Consider the following 16,596-nt stretch of genomic DNA (forward strand, 5'->3'; position numbering starts at 1 on the left):
GGCAATGCAGGTCCGCATCCCATAAGACGCGACCTCAAGTTTTCTTTCTTTGTTTTTTTTTCACAATGACTGGGGGAGGAAATGTGCGGTGGTCATCGTGCTTGTTACTCAAAGGCATTTCAAAACCCATTTAGAAGAAATCTGCCGTGCGAGGTGGTTCAAAAAAGGAACCTCGGGCTTCGGAGAGCGTGGGTTACGGAAAGAGGGATTTTCGTTTCCCAGGGTCTGACCCCTCCCTCGTTCATTTGGGACTGGAGGAATGAGGTTTGAGCGACTGCTGACTGATTTGCCTTGCTTTTAAGTTTCACAGGGCTCTCACAGTGCAAATATTGGACTTCTGTTACGTGCTCCTGTGCCGGCTGCTTGTGTGGACTTCTTGTGCTGCAAGCAGCAGCTCCGACGAGCCAGACGCGCTGACACTGGGGTTTTAAGCTCCTTAAAAAGAGGAGAGAGGCGACGAAGTTTATTTTTCCTACTGTTCCCAATTTCTTCTAAAAATATGTCTGTTTACAAATTGTTTACAGCTACTTACTTCTGTTGGAGAGCTCTAGAAGGGAGCAGCGAGCGGGAGCCTTTTCCAAGGGCTGTAGCCGCCTCTTGCTTGCGTTTCCCAGCTGGTGCCCGAGTACATCTGGAATCTATGAAATTCCTTTCTTTGTTCCTCATTTCCTGCCTCATTCAGGGCTGCAGCGCAGCCCTCTGAAAGCCACGGGGACGGCTCTGAGGATCTTCTCCCGAGCTGTGTGTTTTAAAGCCTTTCCCGAGCTCCCGAAGGTGGTCGGAGGTTCCTGGTGTCTTACCAGCGCAGCCGAACCGTGGCCTGAAACTTGTAAGCCGGGAGGTTTCGAGTGTTTGGACAACAAATAGTTGTGCTGGTTTTCCTGGCGCTCGTTCAGCTGGGAGAGTTGTAGGAAGGAGGGTGGTAGGAAGAGCCGAAAAATCTGCTAGCTGCTACAAAAGCTCCCTTTCTTCGCCGCTCTCTCCATCCCCCCTGGAACAATCACCGGCCTGTGAGACCAAATGAGCTCTGTTTTGCAGGAGTGTGACATTTCACAGTTGCTGTCGGGGGCTGGCTGGAGGAGCTGGTGGCTGCCACGGAGCACAGGAACACAGCCTTGGAAATCCCAGCTCAGGGAGTGTGATATGTGGTGCCTAAACCAAAAACAAGCCGTTCCCCAGCCCGGCAGTGTTCAAATTAAAGCTTCAATTGCACTGCTGCAGTTCACCTAGCAGCAGCTGAGCAAGGGAGGGAACAGAATTGCACTTATTTTTGGCAAAACCGCTTGTGTTTTCTTTCTAACCAACAAAGCATCTGACCCAAAAATGCGTTTTTATGAATGCTCACATCCTGAAGCTGTCGGAGCGGCTGGCCCAAGCTCTCCAGAGCAAGAGGAAGCCCTCTGTCATCCCGCGGCTGCTGCCACCTGCAGAGTGACATTTTTTTTTAATGTCACTAACAGAAAGTATATCATCGATGACACTAAAAGGCTTGTAAATACTTGCAGTTGCACATTATACTTGCTCCATGTTCTTCTAAGTAAACCCCAGGAATTGCTGCCTGTCTTCCCCAAGGTATGCATCCAGCACTGGGCTGAAATACATCTTTCAGCAGAGCGTGTGGGTGCGTTGTATGGTGGCACATCTCCTCTTTGAAGGTTCTCAGGTCTTCTGCAGCTGTATAAAAGTTTCCCTTTCCCTTTCCCTTTCCCTTTCCCTTTCCCTTTCCCTTTCCCTTTCCCTTTCCCTTTCCCTTTCCCTTTCCCTTTCCCTTTCCCTTTCCCTTTCCCTTTCCCTTTCCCTTTCCCTTTCCCTTTCCCTTTCCCTTTCCCTTTCCCTTTCCCTTTCCCTTTCCCTTTCCCTTTCCCTTTCCCTTTCCCTTTCCCTTTCCCTTTCCTTTTCCCTTTCCCTTTCCCTACAAAACCGCTTGAGAGGAGGGGGAAGAAAAGCCAAGAAACAACTAATTTTTATTCAGACCCATACTCCCGGCTGTCTGTCTGTGAGCACTGAGGCAGGAGCTTTTGACAGGGAATAAAAAGTGCCTGGGGGAATTCGGGATGCTGGGACAGAGCAGAGCGAGTTCAGTGCAAATGAAGCTCTAGCAGGCTGATAACCAGTTTGCTCTGACACCTGCTTTCGTGACAGCGTTCCAGAAAGTTGTGGGTTTGAAAGTAAAAAATAAATAAATAAATAAAAAATGAAGTGAATGACTGTTTCAAGTCACCTTCAGGTCTGAATGTGAGTAATCTCTGTAATAGTCTAGGTGGAAATGTTGTCGCCGTTAAGAGTTTTGCGGTAACGCCGACACGTTTTTGGTGTGCTGTTGCCTTTTTTTTTTTTTTTAATTTTGATGTTTCTTTTTGGTGGCGTGCCTGGAGGAAATACTGAGCCCCTGCTGCCCTCCAGAGCTCCGGTTCTGTGCGAGTGGGAGAGCGCTGCCAGCCCCCTCCAAGAGTGCTACGGCCGGCCCCTGGAGCTGTGCTTTGAAGGTGGGATTTGGTTCCCTTCACGCTTCTGGAGGAGGCGGTGGTGGTGATTTATTGCTGCCTTTGTTGTTACCTGGGCTGAGTATTTGGTGGCCTTGGGTGTCACGACCAAATCGCTGATGGATTTTGCAGCGTGTGCGGCCCGTAGGGTGTGAGGCCGGGCTGTTTGCGGGCTTGGACAGAAGGAAGGCACGAAGAACACTCTGCTCATATATTTTGGATTCAATATTTTGTATTTTCGGCATTGTTTTGGACATGGATGTGCATTTCTAAGTGTCTGGTGGTGGGTTTTTGGCTGTATTGACCTCTCAATTCCCCCTCCCCCCCCCCCCCCCAGAGTTAAAATTTATACAGTGAATGAGGCAGGGAATGAAGGGGATCTAGAAAATCCTGCAAGAAGCACCCTGTTCACCTGCTGCAGACATCCTCTGATGAGGAGAAGAAGCCTCTTCGTGTTGGTCAGTAACCCCAGTAAGGTTTCCTGCTTCTCTGCCCTAAGTCATGGCACTTGAAAGTGCCCGTGGTGGCGTGCAGAGCTGCCTGGGGAGCTGCAGCCCACCCGCCGTGTGCTAGATTTCTGGCTCAGTGGTGCTTGGGGTGTTGGATGATGGCTTTCTGCAGAGAACATGAGATTAACGCTAAAATAGGCCAGCATGGGATGAGGGTGACGACAGCGGAGAGCTGCGAAACATCGTTCTGAGCCAGTGGGTTGGCTTCAATTTAATCGGGGTTTCTATTTATTTAGTTAGTTTAACAGATATTAAAGTTCCTGGAACAGAAGAGCATCTTATCGAGAGCATGCCTAAAGTATTCCTCGGAGGAGTGGAGCATTTACTTGGCTGGTGATGGAAGGAAAGTGGATTTTGTTGTAGGGCCGTGGACTGAGAGCTTCTGGGGGAGACAGGGAAGGAGGCTGCGGCTTTTCTGAACTAAAACACAAGAAGGTGCTGCTGCAGGTCTTCTGAGGTATTGGTGGTGTCTCTGAAAGGCCTTTAGTTCACCCAGACTTTGGGATCCTGTCAGCATTTTATAGGTTTAGCTATGCTCAGCGTACTCCTTGCTGTTGGCTTGCGCTCTCTCAGCCCCAAGCCTTCAAGACACGAGGCAGTAAGTTTGACCTGGCCCACTTAGTTCATTTTACAGTCTTCTTAGTATTTTTTTATTTATTTTTTCCTCAGTTCATTAATACCATAATTAACCTTAATGAGTTTTTACACCGATTATTGGAAAGGCAGCCCGATTTAGGAAAGGCACTGAGGCCCTTAGCAGAGGTAGGTGCCCCACGGGCAGGCCGTAGGAATGCACCTGCCCCTCTCTGGAGGCAGCCAGCTCTCAGTTTCACCTCTCACCCTTAAAACTTGCTGCCCCCGGTGCTGGGGTGGCCGTGCTGGGAATCCTGAGGGGTGGAAGGAGGAAGCAGAGCTGCAATAACAGCCAGCGGGGCCGCAGTTTTGTAACGCTGACTGTGGCAATCAAACGCATCCTGTGTGCTGGGGCAGCGGCCTCCAGCCCTGAGTGGGGAGGGCGCTGTGTCTGGCCTCCTGAGGAGGGCATTGCCAGGCCCTCTGTGGGTAAAGAGGTGCTGGGGAGGCACCAGCTACTCAGTAGCTGTTGCTACAGAGCCTAATTGATTGCTAATTGCACTGCTGGGGTGGCAGGGAAGTAAATTCGGGTGAAGACCGGCTAACCTTGCGCAGCTGCGTTTTGTCCCTGCGCTCATCCCTGTGTTTGGGCTCCGATTGAGCTCCGTGACATTTTTAGTGATTTATTCTTCTTCCCTTTTTCTGTGGTTTGAAAGCCAGGCCCGATTTTGCGAAGTTTCTGGGGCGTCTTCCTGCTTCTCTCCAGCCTGTGGCAAGCCTGCTCTTACACCATGTCAGCACCACGCTGGCGATGAGCAGAAGGGAACTACTAGCCTGATGGCCCTTCTGTTTCTCTTCTCCCCTCCCCTACCCCAGACAGAGAGTAGCAGGGCTTTTTTTAGGCTTTCCTGCAGCCTTTCAGTGGGAGCCGTGCTGAGGGAGTCCTCACAACAGGCAATTCATGCAAAATGCTGTAGTCTGAACGCGTAGCGTGGAAGATTCACTTCAGAAATTAGCAGAGGCTGTTAAATATAGTTGACCTTCGGTCTGCATCAATAAATTGCTCTGATGTTTATCCTTATTTAAGGTGCACGTTAAGTCTGTGCTCTGTGAGTTTAGCAATTTTGTGCTGCAGACCTTAATTTGTTTATACTTAATTTCTGTATACTTAAGGCTATCTTGTTTGTGTGAGAGCAGGGCGATGACAGAGTCCAGCAAAGACCTAAGGAGACAGCACTTGGAGGGGAAGAAGCTTTTCACTGTCGTCATGTAAAAATGTGGCAAAAATCTCCCTAAACAGAGAGGCACAGAGAGCAAATTAGAAGCATGCAAGAAGGTATTGACCAGTCCTTCCCAGAGTGGCCTTCGCAGCAGTACTGGGGATCTCTGTGAGCTCTTTCATTGAACTGCAGTTCTGTTTTTGGCACTCTCTGGGTTAGTTTAGGTGCTCCTTCCAGCTGAAGGGGCCAGCCAGGAGGTGGAAGTGGAGAGAGCCGAAAGGACACACTTAGCTGGTTAAGTGGCTTTTTCCTCCCTGCTGGGAAGACCGCAGAGCTGTGCTATCTCTTCGTTAGATGTCTTCCATTGGGTGTGAGCAATTGGTAATTTGCACTTCTTGATGATAACAAGTGAGAGAACTTTATTGGAGGTAGCCCACATGATACAGGTGGTTGTCATCAAGCATTTCTAATGGGGATCTGTCAGGGGAGCGAAGGAATGAGGAAAGAAGCTTTCTGTTAACTGGGTGTCCTTTTTCCTGTGAGCACTGTCACTGGTTCAAGCTCCTTGATGCAGCTGGATTCCTTCGCATATTGTTTGAGGTATTTTGCAGGTTTCAGCTGTACGTGTGCCCCGTCTCTTTCCTTTCGAATATAGGCTCAGCTGGCAGCATACCTCTGCTTCTGGAAGAAAAGAAGGTAGGTAAGGTCTGTGCTCAAAATTAGAAAGCTTCTAATCTATGAGACGGGCTTTGGATAAAGTTATTCACATCTTCCATGCCTTTACAAAAAGGAACAAGCCAAAGGAGGAGGAGGTACCACGTACTCTGGTCTGGAAGTGGGACTGATAACGGGGAATGGCAGTCTCGACGCCACTTGAGTTCCACAGTTGGCAGGAGCCTAAGGATTTGTGGGGTTTTAGCTCTGCAATGTGGACATGCGTCAAGTTGGGTTAGCCGTGCCAGCGGGCGTTACACAACTCGGCTGGAATGGCCGACTGCTGGACAGAGGATATCCCGTGAATTTGAGAATGAAGCTTGCGGATGATAAATGCCAAGGCAAGAGTTAATTTAATACCCGCTTTCCATAAATAGAGGGAGTTGATTCATACAGTCAGGCTTAGAGAATACAGGAGCACGTCTGAGGCTTCACTGGCCTCTTGCTGGAGATCACAAATGTGCTATATCAAGTGCTGAGCAGGCTGCAGAATTTGATCATCTTCTGCCCCTAGAATGGAGGTCACAAGGACAAAATGGGACAGGAGGAAGCATCTTTGTAATTGTTCTCTTTGCTGCTTGGATTTTAATACTGCAAAAAATGTTGTTGCTCTGTACACTTCATGTTTACTTATGATCTAGTACAAAAATTGAAGATTAGCAGCATGTGATGCTGCATAATGCTTGTAGAAGGAAAAAAACCTCTCTGTTCTGTAACTCAGATACAAAAGCAGCAAAGCGTTGGCAGAAATTAAATCAAAATTAAAATGTTAGCTGAACAAAGCTTCAGATTTTGCAGTTGCTTGAAAGTTGTGTTTTTAAGGGTTTTTATATATCCCTCTATAACTTACGGGGATACTATATATCTGCACCATATTAGAAGTCCATAATTGTAATGTATAATTAGATAACTATATGTATAGGTCGTACGTATTAGATGTTATGGTGCAGTGTAGCTTTTTTCCCTGTACTCCTCAAAACGTGAGTCCAGCATGTTGGTAGGACTTGCAGCTTGGGCTTTTCTGAAAAAGAAAAAAAAGAGAAACCCTTCAGTCTACCCTAACCTTTGTTTCCTTAAAGTGTGTGGTGAGAAGCACAGCTTGCGTTCCTGTCCGAAATTTTCCATCCTACCCTTCAACGGTCCTGTCGAAGGAGCAACCAGTTGAGTACTCCCTGTAGCCTGTCAAGAAATGCTGCTGTTTAGGTAGGAATTTTTAGAAACTTGGACGTGTGGTGGCTCAATAATACAGTCTCCCTCAGCCCGTGTTGAAAATGTAAGCGCGATGTATTTATAGTTTCTTCGGTTCTGCTCTTAAGGAATGCGCACGAAGTGCAGTTGTTGGGCTGCCAGCCCGACAAATAAACCCCCCTGGTGAGGTTCACGAGGATAATTCGTGTGGCTTTAAATGTTTCCCGTGTTATTTTCCATTCTTACGAATCTTGAACATGAATATTGAAAAGAATACGCCCGTGTTTTGCAAATTGCCTTGTCTGAGGGCTGGCAGACTTCACTGGTGGTTGGGAGCGCTGATGAACCCTGTCCTGAGCGAGTGCCTTGGTGGGGAGCCTGGAGCAGCAGCCGTGTGATCTGGGGTGCTGTGCAACCTGCAATTTCTCTCTGCAGTTTTGATGCCTTCTTTGTTCCGCCCTGTGTTAATTATGCTATCAGGCTGTTGGATATTCTGCTAGCAAAATAACATTTGGCAGCAATTTCTTAATTTTTATTTTTTGCTATCCCATTTGGAGATTTGCATGAGTGGAAGAAATCCTGTCCGAGTGCCATGTTTTGGAGTCAATTTTTAAAAATTATCGAGCTCTTGTTATGTTGCCATCTGTTTTCCCCTAGCCTGAAGAGGAAGCAGCTGTTGTGAATAATCTCAAGACCGTATTTTTAATAAAGCCTAATAGGTCTGCTTACCTTCGCCTTGCATGTGCACACCAGAGTGAATGGAGGCTTGCATTTAGGATGAAAACGTGGCTTTCTGGTAGGAACCCTGATGAGTTTTGAGTTATTTAAGGGGGCTCAACAGCAAAGCGAGTGGAGGAGGCTGACTGGCAGAGAGCATAATGTGGTGCCAGGGTGGTGGAGAGTTGAAGCAAGCCATGGGCTTGCTTTAAGCAGTGTTTTCGGCTTATCTCTGTGGGCAATTTTTTTGTTTGAAAAGCAAACTGGGATGTGTTCTCCCACTTGCATCCTCTGCCTCACTTCGGAGTCAGACCTGGAGCCAAGAGACGAGGGATTTGTCTTGTAGAAGCTGCCACTAATCGAGTGACGTGCAAAAGTCAAAAAAAAAAAAACATATTTTCCTGTGCTGAAGACCTTAATGTTCATTTTCAGTTTGCCTCCTGGGGAGGTGGCGTCTTGCTTCAGACCTGGTGAATCTCTTGCTGGTGGTGGTTAGAGGGTGGCTGGTTGTGCCCATGCAGCGCAAGACAAATCCCAGTGATTTCTGTCATGAAACTTCTTTTGTCAATTTGTTTTCTGCCTGCTCCGGTTCCTTTACCATGCCTGAATCATTCTTTGTCCAGGAAGGCCTTTGGGAGCTGTTTCCCCTCTCTGTATGCATGCGGCAGTGCTGCTAGGAGCAATACTGCCAGCAATATTTCCTCTCTTGCTTACTGGGAGCGATTTGTCTGCCTTACCTGCTGTGAAACGGGCCAGATGCTTTCCCTCTCCTGCTCAGTGTCGCTACGCCCCGGTTTCTGCCTGGCTTTCCTCCCCGTGTGCTGTCACAGAGGTAGGCGAGAGGCTTCTGAGATGCGGCGGGCGCTGATCTTTGCTCGCTGCACGGGTGCCCGGCAGTGTTTCGAACACAAAGTGCTGCCCAGGGAGGTGGTGTGAGCGCGGGAGCGAGCTGGCTGGCTCGTTCTGCACGAGCACAGATGGAGTCTGCAGCAGGGCTGGGCTGGAGCCCAGATCTTCAGCTGAAGGAGCGAGCGCCTTGCGTGGCAGCACCCACTCCTTGCACAGAAGAGCTCTGCACTTCTCTGTCGCTTTGCAAAAACAAAGCAGGACAGTTTTTGAAACTCTGTGGACGTGAGTCATGGGTAACTGAAGCTAAAGGGTTTTAATTCTTGATTTTCCTAAAGAAGCTTTGGTTTCCTGCTAGCCAAATGTCTGCTGTGGGCATCCCTGTCCCCCAGCATTAAAAGCACATGGACTTGAGTCTCTCTGGCCTGTAGCTTCTCTTCTACCCTACAAGGTAAAAGTGGCACCTTTTTACCCAGCAAATAGCCCTTGGACGTGCGTGCCTCTTTACATGCTTCAAGTTTTACAGCTGCTTATTGTAAGTGTCGGGGCGAAGCTCTCTCGCTGTCAGTGGAGGTGCCTGATGTAGCCCAGGAGCCAACCTCGGCTTACGCAGGAGCATCAGCAGCGTTCCCCGCCTCCAGTAGGAATCTATCAACTTGGCTGATAGATTCCTACCGACACTGCACCTGACACCGTAGCTTCACTCGACCCTCTGAAAAAATGTGATGGGCTTTGTGTTTTAAAATGAGTGTCAAAACTAGTGTGTGCTGTATCTGCAAGGAGAACGTGGTGTGTATTACATCATGTCTGCTGAGCTCTGAAAAGGAGAATGTTGATTTAATGTGTGTGTGGGCAGCTTTGATCCCTGTTTACCCTCTTGATGTGTTCTGTAAAGTGCTGAGGACAGGGCTGAGCAAGGCCTTGTGTGTTTTGGGCTTTTGGTGACACGCAGCTGTGGTCTCAAAGCTCTGAGATTTTAGGCTTGCTTGTGTTGTCCTTACTGGTCACTGGGTTGAGGAATAACCTTGACTGCAGTGGTGACTCCACCTGTGTGCCACTAAAGCAAACCGCTGCCCCTAAGTAGCTGTGTAGCCTTAAGCCTAGAGCTGGACCTTGGTTTGATCTGGAAAAGCTTTCAGGGTAAGGCTTAAAATTAACATCAACAGCTCCATGCATACTTTGGATTGCGTTATCTTTGGGTGTGCTATGCATTTATACCTCCATCCTATGAAATATCCTTCACCAGTCCTTCCCTCTTTGAAGCTGGAGCTTGCCTTTTCACGTGCAAACACTTGAGCAGACTCGAGCAGTTCAAGAAAGAGAACATCTCCACTCGTACAGATCTCGCTGCGTTCAGACCTTTGGTACTGAAGATGTCAGAGCAGGTTTGTGTTGTCATGGACAGACGAATGGAGCTGGTTGTGCTTATAAAAATATGAGTTGTCCCTCTTGTACATGGTTTTTGAATTCCCTCACTTCTGTATGGGTAATTGAATTGTGCTTTGTCACTGGTTTAAGTATGCAAAATGCTTCACATCTCCGGCGTGCTTTACAGTCAGTCTTGCTCGCCCCTTCTTCTGCAGCTGATGTGACTAACTCCTAAACTGAAACTGGAAGAATAAAAGCAAGCTGACATTGATGGAGTTTCATTACATTAGCACTTCGCATAGCTTAGGAAAAGTAGGTCACTTTCCCTTTTTAATACCCCGCTTTATGCTTTGCGTAAAAAAACAGCAGCTGGATCGTAGACATTTCGAGGAAAGTTAAAATCCATATTTACAGGGAAATTGATAATCGTAGGAGGGTTTTAAGACATTACAAGGGAAAATTGTATTCATGGCTTAGACATTTTGTGAAAATCTCAGCTGTGTATCCTAGTAACATGATTCGGGTGCACATCTACCCTAACTTCTGAACCCTGTGGTTTCGGTCACCAGTTTTAAAATAAATGACCGGGCTCAGCTCAGCTTTGTTTTTTTTGTGCTATTGTGCCTGTGTAATCTACCCTCGGTGCTGAGGAGTGAAGAAGTAAACATTTTTTTCCTCCTCCCGCAGCCTTTGGGGTCGGATAATCCAGCATTTGGTTCTCATCACGTTGTCGGCGCGATGAGTCACTCGCTCTTGGTTGGGCTTGTTCCCCAGACCGAGGTTCATGTGATGTTCCCGCTCGCGGGGTGATCTGATTAGTCACTGCTGGAAACCTCATTTCAGAAATAAATTGTACCACAGGTCCATGTCTTGCTTACCAGTTACATGGTGTGCTTTTTTTTTTTCATTTTGCTTTCCCGCTTGCCTCCTCTTGCTGTTCGAGTTCAGCGGCATCGTTATATTGAGAAAGGGTTTTTAGGCACGGAAATGGATGCGTTATCGGAGTCCCACTGAAAGGAGCATGCTAAATTCAGGCCTCTTTGGTGCTAGCAAGGAATCAGCTATAAGGCAGGTGAATTTGTAGCAGTCTGGTGTGCTAAGATAAATCAAGATTAAAACTGGATTCCCTTCATTAAGCTGGTAAGGACAAGAAAAAATGCATCGCAGTTGTGGCGGTGGCATGAACTTTGTGAAATGAATTTTTAAGAAGTGGTAATAACAAGAGTGTTTGATCCTGCTTACATTCTTACAGTGATACTCATAACTAACCTGGGGAAGTATCTGGGAGAAAAACTCCCCCTGCAGAAATCTTGATGCCTGGGAATGTTTGGTGGAGCTGAGATCCCATAGAGGATGCAGCTGGTGTTAGGGCAGTGGGCTCTGGCTGGGCTCCCTGGCTAGTCAGCGGGCAGCAAGAGGAACTCCTGCAAGGAGTAATTCAGAAAAAGTTGTGTTTGTGCTCTGAATCCTTTTTTGGGAAGACGTGACGAGTTGAACAGTGAGAACGTGGCCGGGAGCAGCATCAGTTTTGTGCCCGTAAAAATAGTAAGGGCTACGGTAGGGTGGAGGATTGGAAGCTGCTGAAATAATGGTTATTAATGATGGTTAAAGACTGTCACAGGTCATAGATGAAAGCCTGAGAAGAAGGAAAGATGAGTTAATGTTCCACATTCAGCTTGGATTCTGGCCCTTGAACAGCATCATTTCCCATCTTTCAGGTTGCTGACAGCGTTTTGATAAGGAAAAGCCATGAAGTAGGCAAAGGTGCAGGGCAGTGGGGTAGAAAATGAGGTTGTGAGTTCAAGCAGGGGTTATTTTCTGTAGCTTTCGGTGAGTTCTTGCTGTGCCTCCAGTTCTCAGTTGATTTTTGCAGATAGCAGACGCTCACAACCATGACAAGTTTCAGTTCAGATGAGCAGCCTCCCTCTCGTTCCCCGTGAAACAGATGCGCGCAGCGTCTGAGCAGGGATATTACAAAACTCAACTTTGGATGAACTTTGTGGGTGTGGACGAGCGACTCGCAGGGAATGCCCGGCTTCCAAAAGTCATCGGCAGTTTTGAAAAATGCTCAGCCTCTGGGTGAGTACGTCCCCACGCTGCTGCTGCTGCTTCGAATCCCGCTCCCGTTCCTGCGAGAACAACCACTGCAACGAAGCACAAGCCTGTGTTTCTTCAAAATCTGTTTGCCTCTCCCTCACTGGCTTCTTCTGGAAGACGCTCAGACCACGTGTTTTGGCAGGTGCTCTCCTGGTGCCGGGATGAGTGTGCTGGGACAGAGCTCCAGCTGAAGTGAGTCAGGTTGCGTGCTGTGAGATGGGGCAGGAGCAACCGAAGGCTTTGGCACCCTGTCGTGCACCTTAACTTCATCTGCAGGAAAGATTCTCCCCCCCGCCACCACCACGCAGCAGACTGGGAGCGTGCAGCATGCTTTTTGGTTCGTTTTTCCCCAGTTTCGCTTGCCCAGTCAGTCCCATGCACTGCCCAAGATGTGTGGGTGGAACTTCATAGCTCGCAATTAAAAGTTAGCAGGTACACGAGCAGCTCACAGCTCTGGCATTTTCAGAGACTGCTTGAGAAAGAACTTAAGCATGAGCACATATTTTAGACTTGTGTGGGCTTCAGCACTGTGAGGAGTGGACGCTGTTGGGAAAGGAGGAGCAAGCTGCTCCCTTGCACTAACTCACAAGCAAAAGAGCTTAATAATACTTTCCAATTCGTTTAAAACTGAAAGGATTTAAATATTTTTTGATATATTTTTTTCTCCTTCCAGAATGGAGTAGCCTGTTTGGATCTGAAGTTGTTTACAGTGCTTTTTCCCTTTCCCTGTGACATGCAGTAGAGAACTGCTCCTTTGTTACTCCGACGTCGACGTCCACGTGTCTCAAAGTATTTTAGGATGTTCTTAAAACTTCTCTTGCTAAACACCGCTTCCGGCCGTCAGCCTGTTCCTTTACCATCGTCGTCTCCTTTTTCTCCCGCTGAGGAAATCTCCAGTTGCCTTTTGTCTCAAAGGTGCTTAGGCAGGGTGGAAACAGGGCTTGTCCTCTATAGCTCAACGTGCTAGTTAAACAGCCTGGCTGCTCATAGCCCTGCTAAAGGACCACCAGATGGGAGATGCTGAGCGAGCACTGATGGGCGAATAGCATTTCACACAAGAAGCCAGGGAGAGCACTGTTTTCTCTTAAAAGTGGAGATAATAAGTAGTCATGTATATATAATAATGCCAAACTGGAAAATACTAAGAGATGAGCTGAATGCTGTGTGTGTTGTTCCTGTAAGGTGGGATGGTGTGGCTGGTTTTGAGAGAGGGCTTTTATCTGCTTCTGATCTGTGAAGAAAAGGTACTTTAATAAAGTCATGCCGAAATACACCCGTTTTTCTTCAAGTACACTTCACATGTGAACTGGCAAACACTGAAAGGAAGAAACAATTATGAAATGGAGCAGATGGCATCACACAGAAGTGCACTTTGGAGCTAAGCTCCTGCCTGAAGTTACCCCAGGGTGCTTGATCCTCATGCAGCCCTGGCAGGGGAGCTGCCATGGAGAAGTAAGGACTCAACGTAGTAAGGAGAGGTGAGACTGCAAGCCAGTGAGGAGAAATGAGCATCTACCTAAAATCTTGTCTGTTGTCAGCATGCGTCTGTGCAGTGCAGGTATTTGACAGTGGGAATAAATCTTTCATTTACTGGAAGAAGTGCTTTGTAGATGAAGATGCAGGAACCAAAGCGAAACAAGTGTTGTGAATGATTAATGTAATGCCTCAATCAGAGCACCGCGCTCAGTACCAAGGCGTCTCTTTGCAAGACAGCATTTGGCAGCCAAGGTGACAACTGGAAATTTTAGACTCTTCTTGAATTAATATTTACATTCAGCCCCCCGAATAAGCATATAATGTGAGAGCTGCTTATGTCCTCACTTTTTCTTAAAATAAAGGATTTCTTATTAATTTTTCCCTCATGCTCTTTGTGCATGAAGGAATGCCTGGGGCGTAGGTGGACTAGCAGCATCAAGACCATGTCAAGCTGTAATTAGGTGTAGTCTTGCCTGTTGCTGGGCTTACAGGAAGCTGCTAATTAGTGCAGGAGGACGTTTCAGGGTTTGGATCTTTACGTGGAAAAATGAGTTTGACCTTTGTATAGGAAAGTACCTGTTTTCACTGGTTTAGAGGAAAGGCTGAAGTTAAGCAAGCTGGGGAAGAGATTGCACAAACTTTCTCTTTCCCTCCTGATGGTAAATATTGTAATGGGAAGCGCTGTGTGTATGAAGGAAGATGCTCTTCACTTGCTTAATCCCTAATTTTTGGGGACTTTTCAAGACTGCCCTGAACTGCTGCGCTCTGAGTCACTCCGTTTCTCAACAGCGAGATTTTCTTTTGGTTTTGAGCACTGCGAGGTCAAATGGCCAAAACGATCTCCGTCTAACATTGATGCTGTGACACTTCCAGTTAGTGAAGGCATTTCTAACCCAGCGGTTGTAAAGCAAGAGCGACTGTGGACAACAGAGCCATTCATCCGAGGAAACAGTTAGGGTTTCTTACCATTGCCGCTGAAGCTCCGGCTCTCCAGCAATTACTCCTCCTCATTATTAGCTTTTAATCTAAGCAAGACAGAGCCATCGACAGATTCATCTTTTTCATGGTACTGTAAAAGCTTTTAGCCGCTCGCTGTTGGTGATAGAAGTGATTAATGGCCGGGAAGAGAGGGCATTATGCCTTTTTCATTGCTTGCTTTTTTTTTTTTCCCACACAGCTGTGGCTTTCTGACCTACACCAAAAGGAAAAAAAAAAAAAGTCCGTTTTTGGTCATCTGCATTTTGGTTTTGTGTGCGAATCAAGTAAATGAAGACGGAGAAGGGCAGACACCTACTTTGCCATAAACTTAAGCTTTTGCTCATGCTGACGTATTTGAGACCATTTCTCTTTTTTTTTTTTTTTTCTTCATGACGAGCAGGCTCCTCACCCAAAAGCAACCCCAGAACGCAGAATGGCTGAAAAGGGAGCGGTTGAACTGATGCTGGATTTCGGTCACGTTTCGTTTGATGTTGTAAATCATTTGCTTACATTTCCTGCCTCATACTGTTCTTCTAAAAATAGCTGGAAGTGCTCGCTGCTCGCCCAGCACCGCTCCGGGATGGAGCAGCCCGTGCAAAGCTTCTTCCTCTCCCTGACTCTGCCCCTCCTGCAGCCCCCGTTCTCCCCCACGGCCTCCCACAGCAGATGTTCAGTGACTTCAGCTTTGCTGAGAGAAGGTCTTTAATAACTTTAGGAAGCTGTTCTTTCTCTTTTTTTGGTAAGAAATAATGACAAAAAATAACAGCACGAGCCGCCGGTCCAAGGGAAGGTCGTGCTCCAGAGGCGCAGAACAACCTGCAGCCAACCCCTGCCTTGCTGAAACTGGTAGGAAAAACCTCAAGAGCCTGCAGTGAACGCAGCTGGGAAGTCACATGAGATGTGTTTTGATCCAAAATATCATCTTCAAAACACAAGCTGGAGTGAAAAGCAGTAGATGGAGAACTGACTCTGAGATCGTATCAGCAGCGGTAAAGGGGCCGCTTGGTTCTGCATCTGTTTTTCTGCAGAAATACAAGAAAGGGCTCCTCAGAGAAACTTGGAGTGCTTACCTCGGCATGCAGCAGGAAAGCTGTGAGTTGGGATGAAAACTCCTTGATCACCTCTTTCCTGGCAGTATCCCACTTTACAATGATTGCTTCGAGTCTCCTTTTACACAAAATAGCTTCCATTTTGTTAGAAAGCAGCTGGGCTCGTGCGTTTTTTTTTGTTTTGTGGGGTAAAGTTACTGTCCCAAGGGAATCTTCAGAGAAACTCGATTCCCCATGTTTAGCATATATTGGCAAGTAGCGTGCGACCCGTTACATTAATGGGATGAGGAGCTTTTCTTCACTGCCTCATGCAGGAAAAGTCGGGATGTCAGCCCGGAGCTTCTCGTTGCTCTCCGGTGAGAATACCCTCAGCTGCTTCGGTTGTGTCGAGGATTATAGAAGTCTCTGTAATTTTCTGTCTTGAAACAGGTTTCAGATCAGAGGAAGGTCTCAGTGAAGGCTCCTAACTGGTATGGAGTAAGTTTGGGGAAGCGAGTACATGGCACTGGTGGCACCACACCTTGAATTTTGTGTTCAGCTTTGGGCCCGTCACTAGAAGAAGGCCATTGAGTTGCTTCAGCATGGGCAGAGAAGAGCGATGAAGCTGGTGAAGGGACTGGAAAGCAAGGCACACGAGGAGCATCTGAGGGACCTGGGCCTGTTTAGTCTGGAGAAGAGGAGGCTGAGGGGAGACCTCATCGCTCTTGGCAGCTACCTGAAAGGAGGCTGCAGCGAGTATGGACGGTGTCAGTCTCTTGTCTTAAGTGGCAGGTGATAGGATGTGAGGCAAAGGCCTCGATTTGCTCCAGGGGAGGTTTAGATCAGATGTCAGGAAGAATTTCTTCACAGAGAGGGTGGATAGGCTGTCCTGTGGTGGAGTCACCATCTCTGGAGTATTTAAGAGACACGTAAACATGGCACTAAGGGACAAGGTGTTGGGACTCGCTAGGACAGGTTGATGGTTGGCCTTAGTGATCTTGAAGGCCTTTTCCAGCCTCAAAGATTCGTGATCCACAGCAACTCCCCTGTAAGTACTAGGTCTGAGTATAAGTAGTCTTTGGCAACGAGATATCATCTCATATCACCACGGGTCTTCAATTTAGTGCCAGAGGGTTTGGGGTTTCCACGCGATGCCCTCATCTATAAGGTTGTAATTAATACAGCGTGCTGAAGCAGCGCTGTGGTATCACCTTGTTCTGGGGTTGTTCTGTGGAGGAAGGGCTTGCCCTGAGCTTTCGAACATCAGCATCACTTCACATGGAAAGAGGCTGGCAGGCAAGGGCTTACATTAAGAACAGGTCATCTAAAAATCTCATTTTCCAGGTCACCAAAATCCGTTCACAGATGGCTATTTTTGACCTGGTTTAGAAATCTAATG

General features: G+C 47.5%; 1 protein-coding gene across 4 annotated transcripts in view; it reads left to right on the forward strand.

Annotated features, from left to right (window-relative positions):
* The window catches only part of RASA3 (RAS p21 protein activator 3), a 141,154-nt gene that overhangs the window by 42,191 nt on the left and 82,367 nt on the right, over positions 1-16,596 (forward strand). Inside the window, exon 1 of one of the 4 annotated variants that reach the window (XM_021274056.4) lies at positions 5,439-5,481. The exons of the other annotated variants lie outside the window; for them this stretch is intronic. The gene's annotated coding sequence lies outside the window, so the exon portion shown is untranslated. Of the gene's footprint in view, positions 1-5,438; positions 5,482-16,596 lie in introns of those variants that run through there. 4 annotated transcript variants of the gene reach the window in all.

The sequence above is a fragment of the Anas platyrhynchos genome, chromosome 1 (assembly GCF_047663525.1).
Source record: "Anas platyrhynchos isolate ZD024472 breed Pekin duck chromosome 1, IASCAAS_PekinDuck_T2T, whole genome shotgun sequence".
In the NCBI taxonomy this organism is placed as follows: Eukaryota; Metazoa; Chordata; class Aves; order Anseriformes; family Anatidae; genus Anas; species Anas platyrhynchos.